The following is a 24,439-nucleotide window of genomic DNA, read 5'->3' on the forward strand; positions in this document are numbered from 1 at the left end:
TTTTTTTTTTTTTTTTGGTGGTCCTGGGGTTCCTGGAAGCCCTTCTACCTCCGGGCTGCACTCCCAGACCTATTTTTACATTTTTATTTGGAAACAGGGTCTCCTAAGCCAGCGTGCGCTGCTGGCTTCGAACCTGCGCGATCCTCCTGTCTCTGCCTCCCAAGCGCGGGGATTACAAGCGTGCCCACCACGCCCGGCAAGACCCTATTTTTTTGTGTGTGTGTGTGTGGTACTGGGGTGGAACCCAGGGGCTTTTCTACCTCCGGGCTCTACTCCCAGACCTATTTTATACTTTATTTGGAAACAGGGTCTCACTAAGTTGCTGAGAGCCTCACTCAGTAGCTGAGGTTGGCTTCGAACCTGTGCCATCCTCCCGTCTCAGCCTCCCAAGCAGGGGATTACAAGAGTGTGCCACCAATCCTGGCGAGACCCTATTTTTATTATTATTATTATTATTATTTTTATTTTTTATTTTTTTGGTGGTACTGGGGTTCCTGGAAGCCCTTCTACCTCCAGGCTACACTCCTAGACCTATTTTTTTTTATTATTTTTTATTTGGAAACAGGGTCTCCTAAGCCAGTGCGCGCGGCTGGCTTCGAACCTGCATGATCCTCCTGTCTCTGCCTCCCAAGCACGGGGATTACAAGCGTGCGCCACCACGCCCAGCCTATTTTAAAATAAAAATAAGCCGGATGTGGTGGCGCACGCTTGTAATCCCAACATTTGGGAGGCTGAGACTGGAGGATCGCAGATACCTTTGCAGATACCTTCAGCTACTTAGTGAGGCTCTCTGCAACTTAGTGAGACCCAGTTTCAAAATAAAGAATAAAAATCAGGGCAGGGGGTGTAGCTCGGAGGTCAAATGCCCCTGGGTTCCGTCCCCAGACCTGCAAAAAACCAAAAAAAAAAAAAATTAAAATTAAAATTAAATTAAAAATAAAGGGGTCAGGGTGTAGCTCAGAGGTATAATGCCCCTGGGTTCAGTCTCTGGTCACACACACACACACACACACACACACACACACACACACACACACGTGAGCAGCCTAAGCCAGGCCGTTCCTTCTTTTGGACAGTCCACTCTAGCTGTGGGCCAACCCTTGAGCTGCTTTCAACAAACACCAAATCCGCCTGTGATGGAGGGTGACGGTACTTATATCAGAGAATAGACTGGAAACAGTAAAGCCAGGATAAACTGCAGCTGTGGGGAGCTGCGTTGGATGGCTCTTCAAAACCATGCTGACCCCCGGGAGAAGACTGTCGCAGCCCGTCAGAAACACTTAACAGGGCCGGGCGTGGTGGCGCACGCTTGTCATCCCAGCATTCGGGAGGCTGAGACAGGAGGATCGCGGTTTGAGGACAGCCTCAGCTACTTAGTGAGGCCCTCTGCAACTCAGTGAGACCCTGTTTCAAAATAATGAATAAGAAATAGGATAGGGGTGTAGGTCAGAGGTAGAATGTTCCTGGGTTCCATCCCCAGACCCACACACACACAAAAAAAACCCGAAACTGCCTTGGTAGGGAGAGAGGGGGGAGCACGGCGTTGGCGGCCGGGGCTGGGGCTGGCTGGTCCCGTCAGTCTTCCCCGCCCTGTGGTGGCTTCTTCAGGAGCTGCTAGAACCGTCGAAGCTTTGGCCTCGCTCCTCCTGTGTCTTCAGGAGCCTCTTTTCTGGCGGTTCCAGCAGAAGCGGCCAGCCAGTGACGTGTCCATCTTTTAAAGCCAGAAGGACGAGTCGCCTGCCGCTGGCCAGGGAGGGTGGGAGGGCCCACACCTAGCCCAGCATGGGCCTGCCGGCAGGAAGGTTAGTTGGTTGTACAGAGGGAAATTGGGGTGCTGGTGGCCGGCAGGGCCCCTCCCCGGTGAGGTTCGCGTGGCCTGCCAGGACTCAGAGCCACCCTGGACAAAAACCCCCATGGCCGCCCTGGTCTGGGACTTGGTGGGATCTGCCCCCCTCGGCTGGAGCTCCAGCCTGGGGCCCAGCAAACACCCAGCGGCTCCCGGCCTTCCCCTCCAGGGCCCCTAATCTGCCCCGGGCCTGTGGGCAGGGTGGACCTGGAACCCTCGGGCTCCAGGCAGGGACAGGAGGTACCCCCAGACCCTCCCCAGCTGGAGAAAGAGGCACCCAGTGTGCGCCCACCTCGGTCCCCGCCACACGGCAATGACATCAGCTGGCAGCTGGAGCTGGGAACCCTGTGTTGTTATAACACCGGTGTCTGTAGCCAGGCAGGCGGGATGGCTCTGGATAAACATCAGAAGCCTTTATCTCCCTCTCGGTATTTCCTGGGCAGCCCCTGCGGCTGCCTGTATTATTTCAGCTTGTGGTTTGTAGAGAGAGTTCCAGAATGAGGTGGTGGAAAGAGCCCAGGGGTGGGGGCGCGCAGGCGCCAGAGCCCGCAGGACCCCCGCAGTCAGCTGGCGCTCACCGACTCGTCTGCAGGAGACTGTCGTCCATGTAGCAGAAGCACTTATCTCCGCAGTGACCAGGGCTCCCGACGGGGGCCAGCGTCCAGCGCTGAGCCCAAGTCCCAGGTGTGGGGCCGGCGCGATGGGGCCGGGACGCAGCCGGGAAGGCAGACTGATGGGACACAAAATACAGAACACAGAAAATGTTAACTGTTGTGTTGTAAAGGCGGCAGAATCGCGGATCATTTTTCTCCCTTCATTTTTAATTTTTCTCACTAGAGCTTTTATAAAGAAACATATTTTATGCATTATATATACATATTTATTGTTGGGTTTATACATACACACATAGATTAAATTTGACATGGGTGAGAGGCTGAGACATGAGGGTCACAGGTTCAAGGCCAGCCTCAGAAACTTAGTAGGACCCTGTTTTAAAAGTACAAAATTAAAAGCCGGGCGTGGTGGCGCACACTTGTAATCCCCGCGCTTCGGAGGCTGAGACAGGAGGATCGCACAGGTTCGAAGCCAGCCTCAGCTACTTAGTGAGGCTTTCAGCAACTTAGTGAGACCCTATTTCCAAATAAAATATATTTTTTAAAAAATAAAGGTCTGGGAGTATAGCCCAGAGGTAGAAAGCCTCTGGGTTCCACCCCCAGTACCACCAAAAAAAAAAAAAAAGTACAAAATTAAAAGGGCTAGCCAGACATGGTGGGCACGCTTGTAATCCCAGTACTTGGGAGGCTGGGGACAGGAGGATCGCAGGGTTGCAGCCAGCCTCAGCTACTGAGGCCCTCTGCAACTCAGTGAGACCCTGTTTCAAAATAAAGAATAAAAAATAGGGCTGGGGGTGTAGCTCAGAAGTAGCATGTCCCTCGTTCAATACTCAGAATTAAAAATAAATAAATAAGTGAAATGAATGGACGGCTGGAGATGTAGGTCAGAGGTAGTATACTCCTAGGTTCAGTCCCCAATACCATAAAAAATAAACAATAAATTAGATAGGGTAGGGGTATATCGTGTTTATACAGACACACATGTGTACACGTAGTTCAAAATTGCCATGACAATAAGCAAAATAAAAGCCAAAACCTGGGGCCGGTGGCTAAGCCCCTTCATATCTGGGGCGCTTTGAAGCTGCGGGGATGCTGGTGGCCGGCTAGCCCACAGTCGAGGCCGGCCTCGCCCGCTCCCCTGGAGACCGCCTGCCCTCCTGGTCCCACTCAGACAAAATTCCAAAATCTGTTTCCCTTTAAGGAACTCTCTGGCTTCCCCAGCGACCGTCAAGACCTCAAAGTTCCCAGTCCCCAGTGCGTGCTGTTCCCAGCAAGGCCGGTCCGGGGCCTGACCTGCCTGCCCCGTGCTGGGGGGCGGGAGTGGGGGCACCAGCTGCGTGGCAGGCAGGCTGGCCCCTGGGCAGGGCCCTTTTATCAAAGCAGAGAAAGCGCCCTCCTCCTCCACCGCGGCCACCCCCGGAAGCCTGAGGGGGAGGTCACTCACTGAGGGCCTTCAGAGGGTCCCTGGGCGGGGGGGGGGGGGGGGGGGCAAGGTCATTTCCTGCCGGGAAGGGGACCTGGGCTTGACGCCGTTACAGGCTGAAAGCACCGCCGACAGGAAGAGGCCCCAGGGAAAGCCAGCCTTCGGCGCCCTTCGCGGCCTGCTCTCTAGAAAACACAAAGACGCTTGCACCGGACTCGCTCTCTTTTAAAACAATTCCCAGCCCAACTTTTGCCGGGCACTTGCTGGTGTCCGACTCTGCTAGGCAGTTTTACACACTGCCTCTTGAGTTGTCTGGCGAGGTGGGCACGAGAATCCGGAGCCAGAGAGTTAAGCGCACGCACAGGTGCCCAGGCCGCCGTCCCGCCCCACACCCAGGCTCCCCAGGGCCGCCAGCCTGCCCTGCTCCCGGGCTCCCCAGCACGAAGGCCAGGCCGCCTCTGTGCTCCAAGGCCAGCCCACACGCCGGGCCCTGGCTGCCGTGGACGGTGAGGTCTGAGGATGCTCTGAGCTGGGGTCCCTACACTTCTGTCTTCCCAGAGGGAAAGCAGCAAACTTTAAAACAGTTAAACAAAGACGGCAATGGACTTTCTCTGGCTCTCAGCCTACAGAGTCAGCCGTCAGTATGTTTTGCCTTTGAGAGGCCAAATAGAGGTTTGCAGTTTGGGTCAGCCACGTTCGCCTCTTATGAATTTGATCTTTTGTGTCCCACGCAGCAGCCGCAGGCCACGTGCCACAGCTCAGAGAGCTCTGGCTGGAGGGAGCAGCCCGGAGCCAGGAGCCCCCTGCCGCCGCTTGACGTGCCGCTCAGCGCGTCACCCCCGGGCCCCAGCTTCCTCTACTAGGAAATTAAAGGGGTGAAGGGCTCGGGTGTCCCGTGAGACGTTAGGTCCCATGAAGGGTTAGGTGTCCCTAACGAGTAGTGAGTTCCCTGGCATGAGCACCAAGCAGAGTCAAGTTAAAAGGCCATGATGGAGAAACCAGAATTTGACCCCACGACCATGAAATTGATGAGTGCAGCCAGTCTCCCACGCCTTTGTGTTACCAGCACAGGCTTGACTGCATGGAGATGCTGGATAAAGGTGGGTGGGAGGGTGGGGGGATTCCTGGATGGATGACTGGGTGGGTGGATGGACGGGTGGATGGATGGGTGGATGGATGGATGGATGTATGGATGGGTGGGTGGATGGGTGGGTGGGTGGATGTATGGATGGATGAATGGGTGGGTGGGTGGATGGCTATATGACTGAGTGTGTGGATAACGGGGTAGATGGGTACTTATGAACGGATGGACACTCCTCCTTCTGCGGGAAGAGGCTGGGCAGAAGCCATGGTGCTCTCCTCTGCCTGGAACCCTGACCCCGTGCCACTCTCCCAGAGGTCCTAGCTCACACAGCTCCCTCCCCATGCTTTTCCTGGGAAGCGGGACCTTGACTGGGAGCCTTGGGCTCAGTGTGGGCGTCCGCAGGCCCGGCAGGAATGTTCGGAGGTCAACACTGCAGAGTGAGCGGGCGGTGAATGCTGATGCCCAGTGTGCTGAGGACTGGGAGAGGCACTGCTTGCTCTGAGAGGCGAGGAGCAGAAGAGGAGCGGGGCCCTGGGGCCCTCGCTCGGCAGGTGCTGGGTGTGCCCCACGTGCTCTCAGTGTCTGCAGAGCAGAGGGCAGCCTGGGGGAAGGAGCACTGGGCTGTGAGTGTGCAAACTGGCATCGTGTGCTAGGTCAGCAGCCACGTGTCGCTGTGGCTGGGGCCTCGCCTTCCGTCCTCTGGCGGCACCCGCAGCTAGAGAGCTCCATGGCAATGTCCCTCCACCAACAACCCAGTACCCCGCTTCTGGGACAAGCATGAGGCACCCACAGGGACCTACGCCTCCAGGTGTGTGGGTGGGCAGGACGCGGGGCCGCCCTACCAGGAGGGTGGACCATACCTTCAACTGATTAGTACTGGGGATTGACCCCAGAAGCACTCTACCTCCAAACTACACCTTCCAAACCTTTTTGTTTTACTTTTTTTTTTTTTTTTTGCAGGTCTGGGGGTGGAACCCAGGGGCATTTGACCTCCGAGGTACACCCCCTGCCCTATTTTTTATTCTTTATTTTGAAACAGAGCCTCACTAAGTAGCTGAGGCTGTCCACGAACCGTGACCTCCAGTCTCAGCCTCCCGAATGCTGGGATGACAAGTGTGCCCACCACGCCCGGCTTGTTTTATTTTCAAACAGGATCTATTGTTGAGGGTCTCTGCTGAGGCTGGCCTCCACCCTGTGGTCCTCCTGTCTCTGTCTCCCAAGTATTCACGGTACTATTTTTAATCGGAAATACAATTTGAGATCCAGATGGTACAAAATGATAGTAAAAAAAAAATACCAGGCGACAGGCATTCATCGGCTCCGTTATAACTCACTGCGGAGTGAAGCCGGGGCGCTCTACCACGCAGCCGCACCCCAGCCCTTGGTATCTCACCCTGCCACAGTTGTCTTACTAGGTTGCCCGGCCGGGCTGGCGCTTGGGCCCCTCCTGCCCCGCCTCCCGAGGAGCTTGGCGACAGGTGCGCACCCCGCTCGGCTCCCCGCGCAGCGCCGAGGTCGTCTCTGGGCCGCTGTGGGCTGCTCGTCGTCTGCAGCAGGGATTGTCGTTACTATTTCCTTCTAAGAGATGAGAAGCAGGCTCTCGGGGAGGTTTAATTTGCAGTTCTTTTCTAAGGGTGAACATTTTGTTCATGTTTCAAAGAAACGTCTGTTTCTTTCCAGGCAATGGCCGCTTGTATTCTCGGTTCATTTTCCTGTCGGATCATTCCTGGTTTTTATTGTAGGAATGCTGTAAGGAGATTTTCATGACGTGGAGATATTTTCTCACAGTCATACTTTTCCTCTGGCTACTTTTGGGTTTTCTGTTGTTGTTTTAATAGAGGCTTTTTTTAGGTCATGCCAAAAAAAAAGGTTAATGTATGCACATATATCAGTCCTCTGTTTTATAGCTGCTGAGGGTTTGTCATATATAAAAGGGCCTCCTCAAATCAGAGATTATAAAAGAGATTTATGGCCCCTTTGAGTTCTTTTATGGCTTCATTCCGCCCCGCTCTCTCTGGAGGCCACGTAGGGTTAAAGCATGCAAATGTTGTGATTTGCCCCGATCTCCCGCGCCTGGGCACCGGGCGGCTTCCAGTCTCCTTCCATTAAGTGCAGCGCCACAGAGGCTCCCCGTACAGCGAGCTCTCACGCACATGTGCAAGTGGTCTGAGGGCCCGCTCCCGCGAGTGGGGCTGCCAGATCAGAGCGTCCTACGGACGGCAGAGCACACCACAGCTTCCTCCACAGACGCGGCCTCCATCCCCCTTTAGTGCTCTGCAGAGCGAGCGGCTGGCCTGGAGCCTCACAAACGGTTCTCATCTTCCTCAATCTCCTTCTTGAGTATTCGAGGTGGGGAGGAGGGACCGTGATCCCATCCCATGCTGATTCCTGGGGCACGGCGAGGCCATTGCATTCCGACTTCCTCAACAGAATGCAGCTCTGAAAACATTGCTTGTCTGTTACGCCACGAGGAATGGATGCGACTTCTCTCTTGGCTGGGTGTGCCACCCCCCCTTTCCACGTGTCCCTGGGGAGTCAAAGGGAACAGCGCGATCACACACCTGCAATCCCAGGGCTCGGGAGGCCAAGATGGGAGGATCGCAGGTCGGAGGCCAGCCTCAGAGAGTGCGTACGAGGTCACAGGGTCCGGTCTCATCTCTTCTCTCCTCCCTTTCCGTGCCTGGGCGGACGTCCTTGCCAACCTGGCGGCCCCTGCTTTTATTTGTAAGATGTGCTTTACCCCTTTCCATCTTGCTAATTTCAGAGGTGGTCATTCAGTCTCTCTCTCCCTTCTCTTCTCTCTTCCTCTCTCGCTCTCTGTCTCTGTCTCTGTCTCGCTCCCAAGTGCCATCGTGCAGTTTACACCTGTTCCAACTGGGTCAAGTCACAGAAGTTCTCGAAGTCTTTTTACTTCTTGGCAATAGCAGCGTAGGGGTGTCCACCACACGGAGCCCCGGGCCGGGCGAGGGAGTGCATGCATGCCCCTGCCTGGCACCCGTGTGGTCCGCCATGGCAAGGTCCCACAGGCTGAGTGGGCTCAGCCACAGCAATCCGCCTGTGCCGGGGTGGCACCCAGGCACAGCTGCACCCGCAGCCCTGTTTTATATTTCATCTGAAATTGGGTCTTTCTGAACAGCTGGCTTGGCTGGCTGGGCCCGGCCATGCTCCTGTCTCGGCCTCTCAGGACCGGATGGCAGCAGCACCCCACGCCTGCTGACTTGTCTCGGCTGGGTCCTCACCCGTGTCCAGAGCTGGCCACTGGCTCATTCCCCCGCTCCTAACCGAGGCCGGTTGCTAGGCGTCTGCGTGGCCGGAGGTCAGGCCTTGGCGTGCCCTGGGGAACGGTGGCCCTCGAAGCCGCGCTGCTGAGCATGTCGGGGGCTCAGGCGCGTTGAGCCGGTGCTTGGTCTTCGGGGCTGCCTCCGCAGGGCCAGCCAGACCAGCAGGGAAGTCAAGCCTGCGCTCCATCAGGGGCCGGCAGCCTGGCTTGGCGAGGCATGGTGGCACTGCCCTGGGGAGGGCTGGCCGGGCCCGCCCCCTCTCAGCTGCGAGTCCACCGTGACTTTAATAATGTGAGAAAGGAAGCCGGCCACAGCCTCGCTGTCACTGCCTGGCTGGGGTATGAGCGCCCTGATTCCCAGGGCACCGCCCGGGGCCTGCGGGCCGGGGGCTCCTCCCCGCTGCGGTCAATCTTTCAGCCGGTGCCCCAGCCCCACTGGCTGCCTGTGTCCCCTGTCATTTCTCTGGCCCTGAAACTCTGTTGGTTTTTACCTTGGGAAGATAAGAAAAAAGAAGAAGGAAAAAAAAAAAGCAAAGTCCAAGCATGGAAATCTCCTAATACAAACCAGATGGGGCCGTGGAAACAGTTTCCTCCTCACCAGTCCCCAGAGGCCTCGCTGGACAGAGAAACTGGTGAGGCCTCCCGGGCCCACCACGAGCTGCTCCTAGACTCGCCGGACAGACAGACAGACAGACGGACAGATGGACAGGTGGACAGGGCACGGGCTTCTGGAGCTAGGCAGAGTACACCTCCCAGGCTTCTGCTTGGATGCGGTGGCTTGTAGGGTCGCAGTCCTGGCTGTCAGTGCAGTGGGAGGAGGCAGCCTCCTTGAGGCTCTCCCCACAAGACCCTGTGCAAGGCGGGGTGTCAGATGGGAAGGCCTTGAGCTGGCTTTGCAGTACTAGGGGTGGAACCCAGGGCATTGTACCTCTGAGCTACACCCCCAGTCCTACTTTTTTTTAGTCCTTTTATTTTTTAAATTTATTTATTTATCGTGGTACTAGGGATAGAACCCAGAGGCTTTCTACCTCCGGGCTATCCTCCCAGACCTATTTTATACTTTATTTGGAAACAGGGTCTCACTAAGTTGCTGAGAGCCTCACTAAGTAGCTGAGGCTGGCTTCGAACCTGTGCGATCCTCCTGTCTCAGCCTCCCAAGCGCAGGGATTACAAGTGAGCGCCACCACGCCCGGCTTAGTCCTTTTATTTTTTGAAACAGGGTCTCACTGAATTGCAAAAGGCCTACGTAGCTGAGGCTGTCCTCGAACCGCAATCCTCCTGTCTCAACCTCCCAAATGCTGGCGTTACAAGCATGTGCCACCACATCAGGCTTTTTTTTTTTCAATTTTGAAAGAGTCTCACTAAGTCACTGAGGACCTCACTAAGTAGCTGGAGCTAGCTGTGAATCTGCGCTCCTCCTGTCTCAGCCTTCCAAATACTGGAATCATAGACAGATGTGCGCCACCATGCCCGGCTAATTAGATGTTAATTGGAAGTGCACATACCTGGCACTGTGCTGTTTACATAAGGGAACTTGAGGCTCCTCCAAGGATTTCGGTATGGGATGGGTCGGTATGGGATGGGTCGGTATGGGAGGGGCCCTAAATGAATCCCCTGGGGATGGGGGTGTGCATGTGAGGAGATAAAAAGGAAATAGGCAGATAGGGAAAAGGCCTCGGTAGAAAAAAAGTTAATTTCCTGAGTTTCCTGAGGGGTGACAAATACCTGAAACTCCAAAGGCTGAGATAAGAAGGCCAGAGCTTCACAAAGCCATCTGTTTACTAATCAACAAACCCACCGAGCAAGTCTGACATTCCTGAAAGGAGACCCTTCAAAGGACTTGCAAATACCCTATGCAAATCCTGAGAGCTGCTTCCCAGAATTCCCAAAAGTCACCCTAACCAAAAGTGGACTTGCAAGCTGTCAGGCCTTTGTCTGATCGGACAGCAATTTGGGACTTTCCCTCTTGGGACCCCTCCCCTTTTGGGGAGCTGTTCTCTCTCTCACAGGTCGTGTTGGCCCTGAGAGAAGGCAGAGTGCATCTGAGGGCACGTGGCTTGGGTGACTCTCGAGCAGTGACCTGAAGGCCTCTACTGGACATCAAGGCTGGCCAGGGCCCTAGGGGTGACCTGCACCTCTTTTCTGGCAGATCGCGTGGACTCTGGGAGAAAATAGTTTGCAACTGACGGGCACTTGGCTCTGGTGACACTCGGGTAGTGACCCTGACAGCCTGCACCTGAAGGCAATTCGGCTTGGGCTACGGGTTTCCTCTCGAGAAACCCCCATTTCGCATGGTCTCCACAAAGTGCTCCCTTCTCCATGGGGACCAGCGGAAGAGCCGAGACATCCCTGGCTCTGAGAGGAGCACCCTGCAAGGGGTCCTCAAGGGTGTTCCAGAATGACCTCAGCCAGGTGGGGCCCCTGCCTGCCAGGTGCCCCTGCGTTCTGGTGATGTGGGCAGACAGGGCAGAACGGGTCCCTCTGCGCCCGCCTGGGCATCTGCGTGCTCCCAGGCCTGTATTGCACTGCGACCTCTGGGTCTGCTGGGACTCGGGCTCGGAGATTGGCCCCATCCTTGGCCCAGGTGTCCTGAGAGGTGTGTGGCATCGGGAGCCCTTGGCACCCCTAGCAGGGCTGTAGGTGTAGACAGTCACAGTTAAGAATGCCAGCCTACAGGCAGGCCACCTGGGGAGACGGTCTGCAGGCAGTCTCCCGGTGTGCTCCCTTGCTCCTGCAAGGCCCCCCCCCCAGCCGCAGCACCCCAAAACTGGGGCTGGGCTGTGGGAGGATGTACCTATCCACACCTCCCTGTCCCTCGGATCCACAGGAAGCCTGCCAGCCGCAGCCCTCGGAGGGCCTCACGTGTTTGAATTCTGTCCAGTTTATGGCTTAATCTTAAACTGAGAGAGGTGACATCTGGACCTTGCCGTCAGAGGCCAGAGCCAGGAAGGGCTGAGCCAGACGCATGGGCTGTGATGGGACTCCCGCCCCTTCCTGGGGCCCGGCGGCGTCCTGGGGCAGAAGCTGCGGCTCCTTAGCCCTCTGCCTGGGGTCTGCTCCAGCCCGGCCGGGCACAGGGCACCGGGCAGGTGGCTCGGCACTCCACCGGAAGGGCCGCAGGGAGCAGCAGGGAAGACCGGGAGGCCCAGCGCGGAAGCTTTGCAGGATCAAATTCCCGCCCTTGACCTGCGCGCTGATGGTGAGCAGAGGGCTGGGAGCGGCAGCCTGTGTGCACTGGGAGTCTTTGCTGACTTTTTTAAACTTCTATCCTCTCGATAGCCAGGTTTTCCTCATTTTAATTTTTGTCTATTTTTAAAAACACCACTAACTCAGAGATGAAACAGACTCCTCTGCCAGATGCCAGCTGAACTATTTATATTAGCTGAATTCTTTTTTTATTATTATCATTGAAGTGAAATTAACCTGTGCAGTTGGACTGTTGAGTGGGGTTTAGTGCTTTCAGAAGGCCAGACAGCCTCCACCCATATTTGGTTCCAAAACACTGTTGGAACCAAGAGGACGGCCCACGCCCATCAACAGCCGCTCTGCTCCCGCCGCTCTCCTGGACGCGCCAGTCTGTGGTCTCTGTGGTCTGCCTGTCCTACGCACCCGTAGACATGGAACCTGTAATAACCATGGAATAAGTGGCCTGCTGGCTTAACTCCTTAGCACTGTGTCGTGTAGATTTGCCCATGTTTTATCGGCACCTCATTCCTTTTTGTGGCTGAATAGTATTCCATTATATAGATATACCACATGGGTGTGTCCCTCCGGCACTGGTAGGCATCTGGTTGTTTCCGTCTTTTGGCTGTTGTGAAGAGTGCCGCTCTGAACGTTCACGTACACGTATTTCTTTGCGTACTTGTTTTGGGTTCTTTCGGGGACAGATCTAGGAGTTTAATTGCTGGGTCACATGGGCACTCTGTTTCGCTCTGTGAGGAACAGCTGGATTCTTTGGGATGGTATTGAACGTCCAGCGCTGCCAGTCTGAACCAGGCCCCGACCTCATTTTACCCTCTTCAGAGCACCAGAACTCGGAACCTCTCTGGGCATTGGCTTAGTCTACGCATGCCGCCGGGGCTTCTGCTTCCCGGCTAGCCCGCCGTGGAGGGTTAGACAAAGCCACGCAGGGGCAAACGTGGCCGGCCGCGTTGGTGATGGAGCCAGGCTCCAGCAGATCCAGCAAAGCAAACAGCAGATCACTGGAGATTTTTTGCAAAGGACACGCCCCCAGGGGCCGCCTCCCATCAGTGGATCAGTGATGGGCCACGATCCGGTCCCTCGCCTGGGGCCTCTCTGCGTTGGGGACCAAGCTTTCACAACAGGCATGTTTAAGGGATGTTTCAGACCCAAACCTTAGTGCTTGGCTTCTCTGTCCTTAGGATAGCAACGAGGCCGACCTCACACAGGCCCTGTGAGGCTGCTCTGTGACGGCAGACATGCCAGCACGGTGCTGGGCGGGGACGGGAGCTTTAGCAGTGTGAGGGGAAGCCGGGGCTGGGGGCGCGCGCCTGGGACCCCAGTACTCGAGAGGCTGAGACGAGAGGATCTCAACTGCAGGCCGCCTAGCGAGGCCCTCACTAGACCCCGAGCGAGGCCCTGCTGCAGCCGCTTGTCAGCCCGGCGCTCGGGAGGCTGAGACAGGAGGATCGCAGTCCAAGGCCAGCCTCGGCTACAACTAGTGAGGCCCTTTGCAAGCCAGTGCAACCCTGTTTCAAAATCAAGAATAAAAATAGGACTGGGATGTAGCTCAAAGGTAGAATGCCCCTGGGTTCCATCTTCAGTACCACAAGAAAAGAAAGAAAAAGGAGAAGAGAAAAGAAAAGAAAAAGACCATGCTTTAAAATAAAAAGGCTGGGGGTGGAGCTCTGAGGCAAACCCCAAGTTCAATCCCTGGTATCCAAAAGAATAGGGGGAGACAGAGGGCGCGTCCACGGGGAGGCGGGCGCAGGGGAACCGAGGGCGCGTTGTGTTATCCTGCCCATCAGCACCCACGAGTGGTATGCTGCTATACAGAGGAAAGATATCAGGGCTGATCTCTGTTTTGTATAGAGGTTTATGTGTCCTTGGGGATGTTGTTACTGTGCTGATCCAGAGGAAATAAAGAAATCTCTGTTGCAGCTAAAAAAAAAAAAAAAAAAAAAAAAGAGGGCTGCAGCCTGGGGCCCTGGCGGCCTCCCACCACGGGACCAGAGAGTCACAGTAAAGAAGAAAGGCCTGTTGGGCTCATGGTTTTGGAGGTGTGAGTCTGGTCACTTGGCCCAGGGCTTGGATTGTGGGGAGGCCCATCCACCCCATGGCAGCCCCAGAGAGAGGGGGCAGGGCCTGGTCCTTGGCCTCCCTCCTCCCACTCAGCCTCACCTCCTGAAGTCCACCAAGGGCACCGCAGGCTGGGAGCCACGCCTTCCCCTCAGGGGCCAAATGATAACCAGGCTCCAGGTGCCCCCAAGGCCTGGGATAGAGGACCAGGGACAAGCCCAGCAGCTCCCAGCTACACCCCAGGGAAAGAGAGAGTGCTCCCCGGAGAACACAGCCCCAGCGCAGGAGCAGGAGGACTGGCCACGCTCCCTGGGCAGCGAAGCCAGCTGCCCCGCAGAGACTCTCCTGCCCGGCCAGGCCACCGAGGCAGGAGGAGAAGCGCGCCCCCCCCCCCCGGGTTCCTAAACTCACCCCACACCTGCGTTGCATCAGGATGCACGTCCTCCGAGGCCCCAGGAGCAGCCTGCTCCACCGAGGGCCAGCCACGGCCCAGGATTCCTCTAAAGCGGCCGTCCTCCTGCGTGCGTGCGAAGGCTCTACAGGCCGTCCTCATAGAGTGCCCGAACCCTGGGCTATGGTCATGAAGGGCAGCGCCTGCCCAGCCCAAGCTCGAGGTGTGGGCCTCGGGGGGTTGAAAGACATGAGTCAACAATTTAAAAGAAGGGATGTTTCCCATAAAAAACCAATTCTGGCTTCTCTTGCAAAAAAAAAAAGAAAAGATCTGAAAATATCCAGTTGTAACTACAGTCAGCCGTCCATAACCCCAGCTTCCTCGTCAGAAGATTCAGCCAGTCGGGGATCACAGGCTGTTGGGTGAGGCCCGCAGCGGTCCGATCTGTACTGAACACGCACAGACCCTTCTCTTGACCTTGTTCCCTGAAGGACACAGTGTAACAACTACTCACGTGGCTCTTACTGTGTATTAGGTACGTCAGGAAATCTAGAAATGATTGACGGTATCCGAGAGGGTGTACATAGGCTTTATGCCAAAACTACAACGTGTATGTGAGAGTGTGTTGTGTGGGAGGGACAGACAGACAGACAGACTCGGGGTTAAACCCAGGGCATTCTACCTCTGAGCTACACCCCCAGCCCTACCTTATTTTTTATTTTTGAAACAAAGTCTTGCTAAAAGGCTGAGGGCCTCACTAAGTTGCCGAGGCTGGCTGGAACCTGTGATCCCCCTGTCTCAGCCTCCCAAGTACTAGGATCAGGGCCATGCCTACCACACCTGGCCACCACACATTCCACATAAGAGACTTGCGTACCAAGAAGACTTGGCATCTGAGAGGGAAGGCCCTGGAAGCAATCCTCTGCAGATACTGGGGTGGCGACTGTGTGTGCACGGCCGCCCCTTTAGATAAGGAAAGCTGTCTCCAGTGTGCCGCGGCCCCGCTGCTCCCACGGCCTCTCCGGCCCTGGGGCTGAGCGCCCTCGCCGCCGCCCACTGCATGCGCAGTGTCTCTTCTTCTATAGAGAAAGGCCACTCTGAACCGCGTCCCCACTGAGAGTCCAACACGGATCAACAGGGCAGCTTCCTGCCAAATGAGTGTGTCTCTTTTATCGGGGTAACCTGTTCATTCCTGTAGGCAGTGGAGTCTGAAGCCCTGCCCGGGAGCCACTGAAGGAATTTGTCAGGTTATAGTTGCAGATAATGACCCACTGCAGCTATATTGGCCAGAAGGAGGGGAGGTGATGAAGATACCCAAAGCCCCGGAGGACCAGGCTTCCAGGAGGACGAGGCTTCCAGGAGGACGAGGCTTCCAGGAGGACCAGGCTTCCAGGACCGGCTCCCACGCCACGCCTCTGACCCCACCTGCCAAGGCACGGCTGCCAGACCCGGAAGCTGCTGGCTCAGAGTCACACGGTCCTCACCAGCAAAACTGGACGCTCCGAGCCCCAGCTCCATCCCACCCGCCTCGCTCAGACCTCTGATTGGAGGCATGGCGACCGCACCTATCTCCTAGTGATCGGAAAGCAGGACCTTTGCCATCCACGGAGGGGGCCCTCTTGCGGTTGGGAGCAGCCGCCACTGGCCATTGACCACAAGCTCCGGGGGACGGGCACAGCCCCAGTGTCTGGGAGGTCACCCAAGAGACCTGAGAGCCACCCACTGTGCACCAAGCTCATGCTCTAGCAGGCTCCCGTGCCCAGAACTGATGGGCACTGGCCAGAGAGAAGCCAGCACGCCCTCCCGGCCTCCCGGACTCCCGCGGGCCCCAGAGCCCAGGGTGGTCCCTGGCAGTGACTGCTCACCACTGCCTGGCAGCCATGCCCACCCCTCCGGCCAGGCGGCTCTGCTGGGCTTTCGCGTGCCTTCCCCCGGCCTGGCCCTGCCCACTGGCCGCGGGCTGCCGGTCGGCACAGCTGCGGTACTATTTCAGAACTCTTTGTTCTCCCTGTGGAATTCAGAGGGCACCTCTGCCAGCTTGGGGACTAGGCTGAGCTCCTGCCCAGCAGGCGATAACAGCTGGGACCAAAAGATGCAACATCACACAGACGTCCCTCTGCCCAACATGGAGTGGCTGAGGTCCAGCCTCTTCCCTGGGGCAGTGGACCCGGGACCCGGCCCGGGACACCACCATCTGCTCCGAGGGCGCATGGCCAGGATGCCCCTGCAGGACAGGAGCCACACAGCACCTCACAGCCCCCAGGAGACAGAGCACATAGCTGCTGCTTCTTTTTTTTTTTTTTTTTGAGGTTCTGGGGACAGAACCCGGACGCATTCTAACTCCAAGGTATACCCAGCCCCATTTTTTATTCTTAATTTTTGAAACAGAGTCTGACTGAATTGCAAAGGGCCTCACTAAATAGCTGAGGCTGTCCGCGAACCACGATCCTCCTGTCTCAGCCTCCCAAATGCTGGGGTTATAAGTGCTGTTTTTATTTTTATGGTTGCCAAGTGCCGGGCCTCAGCTGTGCTCAGAGCTTGCTAAGCCAGGTCCCCGCCAGCCTCACAACAATGAGAAGGCAGGTGCCCTGCTGGGTCTGCCCAGTTACTGGTGGGGAGACTGCGGGGACCCGCAGGGCCGGGCGGGCCGCGCTGGGCCGCCTGCTCCAGCCCCGCTCTCCACAGCTGCACTTGGTGGCCATCTGTGCGGGATAAATCAGAAGTGGCCTTTCCGTCTTGCAGAAGCTGCTCCGATACACAGCGGCGCCCAGGCTTCCAGGCCCGGCCAGCACCGCAGCCACAGGGAGCGGGCGTGCCGGCCGCAGGGCCCCTCTGCTAGTGGGACTTGGGATGTCATTACTTTTTTTTTTTTTTTTTTTTTGGTACTAGGAATTGAACCCAGGGGTATTCTTCCTCCACACTCCGTCACAGGGAGGGACAGGGTCCCGGGATCCCGGAAAGGCCCGCCAGCAGCACCCGTCTGCCTGGACACCTCTCCTCTGGGGCCTGGCCAGCCAGGGGAAGCTACACAGCCCTTGCCTCTGAGGGCTGTCCACTCTGGCTTCTGGGTCCCACAGGCCGAGAGCCCTGGGGAGCGAGCACTGAGACCCGCCCATCCTGTGTGTAGAGATGGCGGGCGGGAGGCGAGGTGAGTTAGGCGCTCCGTTCCTCCGGTCTCACTCTGCTCCGCGTACGGAGGGCCTGCCCTGGCAGAGTATTTTTTGGGGGCTGTGGGCTAGCTCCCCCTTGCTGGCTGTGGACCCTGGGGCCTGGCAGGTCGGGCTCAGGATTGGGGCTCCGATCTGGCTGGGACGCAGCGGGAACTGGGTCTAAGAAACAGAAGCCAGCTCTGGGGAATCGAGAGTCAAATAGCAGATCTCCATCTTGCTGGGTCGTCCACAGAAGAAATCAAATACGCGAGTTTCCACCAGGGAAGAAATGTGTTCCGCGAATTCGGAAATGAGTTTGGCCACGGCCTGGCAGGCTGGTTTGGTGGGGTGGGGGTGAGCAGAAAACGCAGCCGACGTGTGAAACCAGGGGCGGCTGCGGGCACAGGGGCCTGCTGGGCAGGCTGAAGCCTGAGCTGGCCCTGGTTCTCACTGGCCTGCCTCAGCCCCGTCCTGTCCCCTGCTCTACCCTGGCTGGCTGGCACAACTCTCGGCCCAGGCATCTGGTCAACCCTCGAGCCCCACGTGTACCCGGGGGCCTCCTCACCTCGACGGCCCCTTCCTGGCCCCGCCACACCTCTGCCACGCACTTGAGTATCCCAGCACCAGCTCCAGCACCGGCACAGAGTGGGTTGTTGGACAGACGGGTGGACTGACTACTGGAGAGATGGATAGATAGGTGGCCAAAAGGATGGAGTCAGGTAGGGTAGCACATGAGTAATCTCAGCAACGTGGGAGGCTGAGGCAGGAGGGTTGCAATTTCAATGTCAGCTCAGGCAACTTAGCCAGGCCCTATCTCAAAATGAAATTAAAAAACTAAAGGGCAGCCGGGGGTGGTGGTGCACACCTGCAATCCCAGTCACCGGGAGGCCGTTCAGGAGGTCACAGGTTCAGCGATAGCCCAGCAAGTGCCGAGATTCACAGCAACAACCACTTAAAGCAAAAATAAAATTGACCTGGGGTAGCTCAGAGGTAGGACGCCCCTGGGTCCATCCCAGCACCGCATATGCCTACATAAAAGGCTCATTGCCAGGTGCTGTGGCCCCTACCTTATAATTCCAGTACTTGGGAGGCTAAGACAGGAGGATAAAAGGTTTTAGGCAGTTTCAAAATAAAATAAATAAAAAGGGCTAGAGGTACAGCTCAGTGGTAGGGCACCACTGGTTCAATCCCCAGTACCACAGTAAATAAATAAAAACAAAGGGCTGGAGATTTTCCGCAGTGGTGGAGCACTCGTCTAGCACAGGGGGCGCTGGGTTCCATCTCAGTACTAAGTACTGAGTACTACATCAAAAAGGAAATGAATGAGCTAAGATTAGTAACTACTGGATGGACGACGGACGATGGATGGACGGGCCAGTGGGTGGCGATGGCTATTTGCTTGCCTGGATGAATAAAACCATTCATTCACCACAGAGTAAACACTGCCTTTTTGTTTATTTTTTATGGTGGGAGAAATGGATAAATAGTGACTGGGTGCGGGAACACGGATCAGAGATGGGAAAGAAAGTCCAAGACAGAGCCTCAGAGGCAGGGCAGCGCGGACGGCCTCATGGGAGGCTAAGGAGAGCGCGGCTGAGCTGGGAGCCGCCCGCCGCGTGGACAGATGGCCCGGTGTCCACGGCGCGTGGTCCTGAGCCGGGGAGTTGTTCCCAAGGTCCCCTAGCTCTCTCTCACTCATTTTAAAGTTCCTTCTAAATAAACGTTGAAGCTGCTTCCAAGTATATTTGAAAAAAGCAGTGGACATCTCTGCCTCACAGGCCAGGATCTGGGGGCGGCCAGGCCCCGAGTCTTTCCTCCCAGCCGCTCAGTGCCCCTAAAGCTCCTGTTCGCAGAGCTGCATGGCAGAGCGTCTTCCATGGACTGGGACCCCATCGGAGCGGGCAGCAGAGGGGCGCAGGCTGTGGCCTCCACTGGCCGGCGACCTCGGCAGCCCTTCCCCACTCAGAGCCTCATCCTGGAGTCCCCGCCTCACGGATCTGCTCAGAGAATTCTGTGAGGTCATCCAGGCCTGGCTGGCCGCACGTGGCTGACGACATGCCCCCTTCTTCCCAATTCACAAAGGCTCTGCTCAGCAGGCTGGACACTGGCCAGCTTGGGGGGGGCACCATGTCAGCTCCCAGAATGTTCCAGAACAGAGTCCTTGCATGCTCTGAACACTTAGAACCAAGCTGGGTGTCAGGCCCCACACCAGCAGACAGGAGCTGCACCCTCAGGAAGCCAGGCTCCAGGGAGGGTAGAGGGGCCGGGAACACCGCCTGGCAGGTCAGAGGGCAGTCAGTGGGTAGGGGGTAAAGGTCAGTGGGCAGTGGATAAAGGCCAGAGGGCAGTCAGTAGATAAGGGGTAAAGGTCAGTGGGTAGTCAGAGGATAAAGGGTAAAAGTCAGTGAGGAGTAGATAAAGGGCAGAGGGTAAAGGGTAAAGGTCAGTGGGTAGTGGTTAGGGTCAGAGGGCAGTTACTGGGTAAGGGGTAAAGGTCAGTGGGTAGTAGATAAAAGTCAGGGCGGTCAGAGGGTAAAGGGGTGACGTTGAATAGAAAAATAATTCCTCTCTCTGCTTTCTTTGGCGCTGGGGATTGAACTCAGGCCTTGCACACGCTCGGCCCATCTCTACCACTGCACCGCCCGTCCCTGCAGGAAGAGCTTCAAGGCTCTGTAACAGCAGGGGGCTATGGTTGACAAAACTAATCGAATATTTCCTAATAGCAAATAGAGGGGATTTTATTTCTCTTTTTCTTGGTGGCACTGGGGATGGAGCCCAGGGGCCTTCTACAATAGGGGGGATTTCAAGTTTCCCAACAGGAAGAAGGGATCCATGTTTGACTGAAGGACATGCCAGCTGCCCGCGCGTCTGCTCACTGCGCCGTGTGGCGGGCAGTGCCATGCGGCGGTACCCCACAGACACCCACCATGGCTGTGTGTCCGACCCTGAGGGAGGCTGGCGGCCGCTCAGTGGCGTACCACGTGCCTGGCGTGCACAGGCTCTGGGACCCATCCATCTAGAACCTTCTGGATTTTGCAGGCGGGTTGTCAGGAATTCTCATGAAAATCAAAGTTCCCATCAGTGGTCTTTTAAGTTGAAAGACAAAGCTTTTCATTCTCTGAAGGCAATAACTCCTGGCCTTCGTTAGGTTTGGAGGAGCACATGGCCATGTGTCAGTGATTACGGCTTCGGGGTGAATGGAGGGTTGCGGAATTTGACATCTTTGGGGCGTGCTGGTTTATGTGGGCCTCTCTGGAGCCTGCTCCCCGGCAGGAATCCCGGGAGGTGAGGGCCCCGGAGGGAGGGGCCTGCGAGCTGGGGCCTCCGGAGCCCCAGGCCCTGCACCTCAGTGCACGCAGGGGAGCCGCCAGCCGCCCCACACCAACCCACGGAGCCCCCCCGCGGTCCCACAGCCTGACTGGGCGCCCGGCACCCCCATCGCCCAATGGCCACAGCCTTCCTTTGCTACCGTTTGTCCTGGCTAACCCCTTAGCCCTCCCTCGGGAACACAGGAACACGGCCCCTTTCTGGAGTCCCCCACTTCCTGTCCGGCCTGCTGGCTGCCCTGACCCCTGTGCCCTTCTTGGGCCCCGTGGGAGGGGAGGGCCGCAGTGTTTCTGGGGGTCAGCCTGAGGGGCTGCGCCCTCTCTCTCTCTCTTTTTTTTTTTTTTCCCTGATGTTGGACATTGATCCCAGGGACATTGTCCAAGCTACACGCCCAGCCATATTTTTTTATGGAAACAGGTCCCACTAAGCTGCGGAAAGTCTCGCTAAGTTGCTGAGGCTGGCCGCGAACCTGCAATCCTCCTGTCTCGGCCTCCGAGTATTAAGATTCCAGACGTGCGTCCCCACCCGCTGGTCTTCCTCCTCTGTATTTGCAGTTCTCTGCGATGGGGCTGAGACACGCCCATTACTGGGTGTCTTTGTCCACTCCGTGCTCCCACAGAATGCCTGAGACTGAGACGGGCTGCTGAGCAGAGGGACCTCTTAGGGCTCTGGGGTCTGGAGACTCCAAGGTCCAGGTCCTGCAGCTACGAGGGCGTGTGCTGTGCTATCCTGAGAGGGGTGAGAAGCAGAGGGGCCAGAGGGGGAGCAAGACAGGGAGAGAGATCCCAGAGGGGAGGGGGGACATGGAAGACAGGGAGGGGACAGAGACTGGGGCCTGGGGCCAGACTCCCTTCTAACAAAGCACTTCTGCTCTAACAGATTAACCCATTCAGGGGCAAAGCCCTCAAAACCTAATCACCAGCCAGGACTGGTGGCGCACCTGCCATCCCAGTACTTGGGAGGCTGAGACAGCCTCAGCTATGTAGCGAGACTCTCGGCAACCTAGTAAGATCTTGTTTCAAAATAAAACAAAAAAATAAATTATTCTTTATTTTGTAATAGGATCTCATTGAGTAACAAAAGGCCTCACTAAGTAGCTGAGGCTGGCCACAAACCTGCAATCCTCCTGTCTCGGCCTCCCCAGTGCTGGGATTGCAAGCGTGCGCCACCACGCCCGGCCACAAGTGCCTTTGTGTCACAGTCGGTGGCGGCCACAGGATGCTCTCTTTCCTGCGGAGGGGGACGGAGGACCAATAAGCAGAAGGCTGGCACAGGGCCTGGTCTGGATGCTTGGAGGTACCGTGCTGCCGCAGGCACGCTGGCCCGGCTCTCCTGAGAGGCCGGGCAGTGTGCTTCAGGCCAACGCAGAATGAAGGGCCTCTCCGTGCGGGGAGCTGGGCCTCAGAGCTGCGTGAGAGGCAGACAGCACAGCTGTGGGCTCATCGCTGTTAGCAGGAGGGTTTGAGCATGGCCCTGCGAGCAGTGGAGCCCAGGCGCTGGGGGAGCGCTCCCCCGATGCCCATGAGGAGGGGTCCAGGCTGGAAGTGGAGGAAGGGCAACACGCCAGATGGCCAGGTGGCACCTGGCTCGCTACGTGGGTTGCCTGCGCTCGGGCAAGGCAGGTGACTGGGAGAGGACCTTGAGTTTGGCCGCGTTGCCCCCGGTGGTAGAGCCTTGGTGTAGGAGCCTCGAGTGAGGGTAGACCAGCTGTCCGTTTGCAAGGCCCGGCCCATGGAAGCCTTCAGCCCTCGTGTTAGCTCAGTGCCGGAGCAGCCACAAGCCGCCTCTTTCTCTCTCTCCACCTGGGCTCTCTCATGGGGACTCACGCCGGCCCTCCAGCCCCGCATCCCCAACGGCCTGTAGGTTCGGTGACCGGCAGCCCCACCCAGCTCCAGGCCCGGAGATGCGGCACATCCGCCCTGCTGGCCTTGCTCTCCCTCAGCCGCCGCCTGACATGCCACCCAGGAGAGCCACCCCAACCAATCCGCCCGCTCAGCCGCCTCGGCAAAGGCGGATCTGGCTCCAGTTAGCCAGACAGAGGGTTTGCAGCTGTGCCCGGTGATGGCCGGCAGAAAAGCAGGGAACCATTTCAGCTTTAGGTCAAAGCTGAGCCCACTTGCGGCCTGCTCCTCCGTGTCCCACGCCGCGGCCTGAGCCCAGGGTGGCCAGCCTGGCAGGAGCCCAGATACTCCGTGACTGAAACCTGGGTCTCCTTCCTCCAAGCAGAGGGGCGCGATGCCCCGCACTGACGGGCTTCTGCCCCCACACCGCGCTCACTCTGAAGACAGATGTGTCCACAGAGGAGAGGCCGCCAGCATGCTGGCCAGCCCCGCTCACCAGCATAGTCCTTCTGCGGGCTAGTTTACGAGGTCGCCAGGGCCGGGCTGCCCCACCCACATGCCAGGCAGGAGAGGAAGATGGGTGTTTTGGCCACGATGGCCGGAGCCATTGGCAAGACACCCAGGTAGGGTGTCAGGAGGGCACGTGGGCACCGTGGATCCTGTGCTGGAGGCATCCCCCCTGCAGGCGATGCATAAGCTGGATCTCTCCTGCAGGCATGGGGAGCTGTTTGTTATGGGGGCCAGAATCCTGGCCAAGTCAACATGGCCCCTGGGTGCTTCCAGCAACTCCACATTCAAGGTCTGTGTGGAAGACGGCGGTAATCAAGGCTGTGTCAGGGCCTGGACTTCCGCCCTCAACACCCAGGCCCACAAGACACCCTGTCGTTGTTTTGTTGTTTTGCATATCTGTTTGTTTGTGCCCTATTTTCTTTAATGGTGCTAGGGATTGAATCTAGAGATATTCTACCTCTGAGCTACCCCCCAGCCCTGTTTATTTTTTATTTGGAAACAGGGTCTCCTAGGTTGCTGAGGCTAGCCGTGAACCTGCGGTCTTTCTGTCTCAGCCTCTCAAGTATAGGGATGACGGCTGTGCACACTGCGCCTGGCTAGGCATGCCATGCCTTAAACCTTAAGTCGTGTTCAGCCTCCTGACCGCAGGCCTCAGCCCGACTGCAGTGAGTACAACACACGTATAAGCAGCTCCCTGGGCAGTACTGGATGTTCCCAGTAGGGGCAGGGCGGTCGGTGGGTGGCATGGTGCCAGCGATGACTGGATTACACGTGTGAAGTGCCATGATGGCGTCTTTATGGGTCCGTATTACGTCTGCTTTGCCGTTTTATTTCAGGGAAGGCTAGAGAGCGTTTGTCAGGACTTCTGTAAGGAAACTCCTCCCTCCCGGCCGTATTTGGCTCACACGTCCGAAGCTGCGTGGCTGTAAACTCTCCGCTGCCTCAAAAGTATCTGGGACTTAATCTTATTTCATTTCGGTTTCTGAGTTTTTATACTTTTATTGGTGCATAGTAACTGTACCTCAGGGTGAGTTCAAAGTGGCCGCGCACGGGCACGCAGCCCTTGGCGTTCCCCATCCCCGGCCCCGCCCCCTCCCTGCGCGTGCAAGTGAGATCTCGCGAGACGGATAGTGCAGCCTTCACGCTTAAGTAGAGTTGTTGAGCTGCTGCTTCCGGACCCTCCGCCCCCCCACGGTTCCCCGGAGCCCCCTTTGTCTCCTATGGCATCCACCTGTGAGAACAGACGTTCAAGCCTGGACTCTGAGCCTGGCCGGTCCCACTTAGCACAATATCCTAGTTCCATCCCGATACATGTTTGTTCTTTATGGCTGAGTCGAATCCCACTGTGTGTGTAGACCACCTTTTTGTGTGTGTGTGTGTGGTACTGGGGTTCCCGGAAGCCCTTCTACTTCTGGGCTACACTCCCAGACCTATTTTATACTTTATTTTTATTTGGAAACAGGGTCTCTTAAGCCAGCTTGGCAGGCTTTGAACCTGTGCGATCCTCCTGTCTCTGCCTCCCTAGCACGGGGATTACAAGCGTGCGCCACCACACCCGGCTAGAGCACCTTTCTTTATCCATCCATCTTGGACGGACAGCTAGGCTGGATCCATAATATGGCTCCCGTGGACTGTGGGCCGTAAACAGGGCTGCGCGTTTCACCGCGGTGTTCTGCCTCCCACTCTTTGGGAAGTGGGGCTGTGTGGCTGGGAAG

At 57.0% G+C, this 24,439-nt stretch overlaps 1 protein-coding gene across 1 annotated transcript in view; it reads left to right on the plus strand.

The window, feature by feature from the left end:
• The window catches only part of COL23A1 (collagen type XXIII alpha 1 chain), a gene marked incomplete at both ends in the record, with an annotated part of 214,377 nt that overhangs the window by 139,880 nt on the left and 50,058 nt on the right, over nt 1-24,439 (plus strand). The window lies entirely within an intron of this gene.

Source organism: Muscardinus avellanarius (genome assembly GCF_963383645.1).
Source record: "Muscardinus avellanarius genome assembly, chromosome: 7".
Lineage (NCBI taxonomy): Eukaryota > Metazoa > Chordata > Mammalia > Rodentia > Gliridae > Muscardinus > Muscardinus avellanarius.